Here is a 2,747-nt window from a genome sequence, read left to right as displayed (position 1 = left end):
ACAGAGCATGAACGGGGGAGGGTCAGAGAGAGGGAGACACAGAATCTGAAACAGGCTCCAGGCTCTGAGCTGTCAGCACAGAGCCCGACGCGGGGCTCGAACTCACGGACCGCGAGATCATGACCTGAGCCGAAGTCGGCCGCTCAACCGACTGAGCCATCCAGACGCCCCAACTTTCTCATCTTTAAAGTGGGGCAGTCTAATGAATAATTGCTTGAAGTAGAAAGGGAAGGATGCCGGAAAGGAAGGATGCTGGAAGGGAAGAAGGTAGAGGAAGAAGGAGGAAAGAAGCCAAGGTTGAAATAAATGCTTTCGGTGAACCGTGAGTCCTGAGAAGGCAAAAGCCATGAACGTGGCCACAGAGAAGAGTTAATTCATATGGAACTGTTTGCTTCTAAGTTAGGTTTCATCATTCAAAATAAAGGAAAGAAACATTAGAATACGTTTTTCTAAAGGGAGCAGCGTGATGGTGCGAACCAATGCCCTTGGGAAATCCAGTGGCCGCGTCTGGCACAAAGGCAAAGCCACGGATCACCTGACCGTGTCCACGGCAGGCCTGAGCTTGGAGAAGCACCGGGCACGCCGGGAGCGCTCATGAAATGTCAGTTATGATGACGGTACTAATAATTACGACATCAGTTATACATATTTTATATATACAGTTAGACTTATAATACCAGCGTCATTAGCATCACCCTGCTGGCTGGGATACACAAACACTGTCATTCTATTAAATATACAGTGCATCGTAAATTGCCCCTTTATATGTAATAAGACGCCTCCTGGAAATAAAGTTTGAGTAGAGAGCACTTAGGAACCTTAGAGCTTCACAGTAAAGAACTGGATGAAAAGTGCCCACCGACAAAGCAAAGAAACAAGTTCGAACCTTGTAGAGTCAGTAGCAGATGGGACGTCGAAGGATGGTGATGAATATCTGGGGGGAAGCGCAATCCTCGCGCATGTTTTTTCTTTAACGTTGGCATTGGCGCAGCAGCCAATTCCACGTTTGGGAGCAACTAGCTTGGAAATGAGTTTCGAGGAATCAGCAGGCGGAGGTGCGTGCCGGGAGTTCTCCCCGCGGCCGCAGGGAGCGGCCCAGGGACCGGCTGGGGGACCGGCTGGCCTTCCGCTCACTTGCTCCGGGCTGGGAGACAGTGGAGGAAGAATGAATGAAATCACAGTTAAACTCCAGCCAGGGATAGGAAGCGTGTGCTGCTGCGGCCTGGGGCCTCTGCTGCGCCCCCTTGGAGCTCCTCTGTGCCGCACTGTCCCCTGCGCCTGGCTGGAGGGCCTGTGCTGATAGAAACTTCGGGAACACCAACCTGCGGTTATGCCCGAGTCTCATCGCAGCGCTCATGGAAGATGGAAACAAGCCGCCAGCTCTGCTTCCCTGCAAAGCCCGACCCCCAGAAATGACGTCAGGCTCCCCGGGCGGCGTGTCCAGCCTCCTATCCAGTCCCCCAAGGATTTCTTCTCTGTGATCCTTGAAAAACAAAGTTTATCGGCCATGCGATCCCTCGCCACCGTGAAGCTGGAGCCCCCGGAGATGCTGAGAAGGCGTCCGGGGAGCCGTGGGTGCGCGTCTGGCCACGGGATGAACCACGGAGACCCAGAGCATCCTGGCCGCCGCAGAGAAGGCTGGCGCCTCTACAGAACCTTCCCCGGGGACTTCTGGAGACGATCTCGACACCAAAGGTGAAGAGGGAACTGGAGGAGACCTCGAGGCAGCCCGCAAATACGGGGCCTTTGGGCTGCCCGTCCGCCTGGCGCATCTGGACGGCCAAAGCCACGTGCTGTTGGGCTCGGCCTGGATGGAACCCTGGGACACCGGCCGGCAGAGAAGCCATAAATGCCAGACTTTAAGGATGGGCAAGGGGAAACAAACTACCGCAAGCAAACAGCAGACCGTGTGCTTACCCTTCTTCCACCATGTGACGCTAGGAGTCTGGTTTCCCTGTCTGACAGAGGCTCCTCTGTGGCCCTGGGGACGCCGGGGAGGGGGCTGTGTGGGACACCCTCTGCCTTTAGTCTCGTGGCTGCTCTTACTTCCGTGCCTCACAGATGCCTTTCAAGAGCCCCAAGCTCTGCGTCTCCCAGAATAAGCCTAATGCCATCAGGCGTAAAAAATATATCACACTCCAAGATGAGAAAGCTTTGTGACTGGGCAACTCTTGCTGTGTTGACTGTACATGGAAAGAGAAGGAAGTAAAATAACTTAAGGGGTGTCTTTGGTCCTTAAAAAGAAAACATTTCTAGAGAAGAGTCATGGGGTTAGATCGCATACGATTTATTCTAGAATCAGAATCCCTTTAGGTTCAAAAATAAAAAACTGAAATTAGGGGCGCCTGGGTGGCTCAGTCGGTTAAGCAGCCGACTTCGGCTCAGGTCACGATCTCGCGGTCCGTGAGTTCGAGCCCCGCGACGGGCTCTGTGCTGACAGCTCGGAGCCTGGAGCCTGTTTCAGATTCTGTGTCTCCCTCTCTCTGACCCTCCCCCGTTCATGCTCTGTCTCTCTCTGTCTCAAAAATAAATAAACGTTAAAAAAAAAATTAAAAAAACCCCCTGAAATTAGCATTGGTTGGACACGTTGATTTTTATCAATATGTACAATTGAGCACAAAATGATTTTATATGAGGTGAAACAGAAACAGAATTTCTTCCCGGATGTGGTTTAGAGCTCACCTTTCAGCCCACCTCAAGTATCGTTTAGTAAACATGAAAAAGATGAGAGTGGAAAAGTAATTAAA

General features: G+C 51.9%; 1 pseudogene; it reads left to right on the top strand.

Annotated features, from left to right (window-relative positions):
* Window positions 1-466: 466 nt before the first annotated feature.
* Window positions 467-2,160, top strand: LOC124521986 (glutathione S-transferase kappa 1-like; annotated as a pseudogene).
* The last annotated feature ends 587 nt before the right edge of the window (window positions 2,161-2,747 follow it).

Source organism: Lynx rufus, unplaced genomic scaffold (genome assembly GCF_022079265.1).
Source record: "Lynx rufus isolate CCGP_SWC_20201006 ecotype Redwood Valley unplaced genomic scaffold, mLynRuf1.p SCAF_32, whole genome shotgun sequence".
Lineage (NCBI taxonomy): Eukaryota > Metazoa > Chordata > Mammalia > Carnivora > Felidae > Lynx > Lynx rufus.
This window is presented reverse-complemented; position numbering and strand designations above follow the sequence as displayed.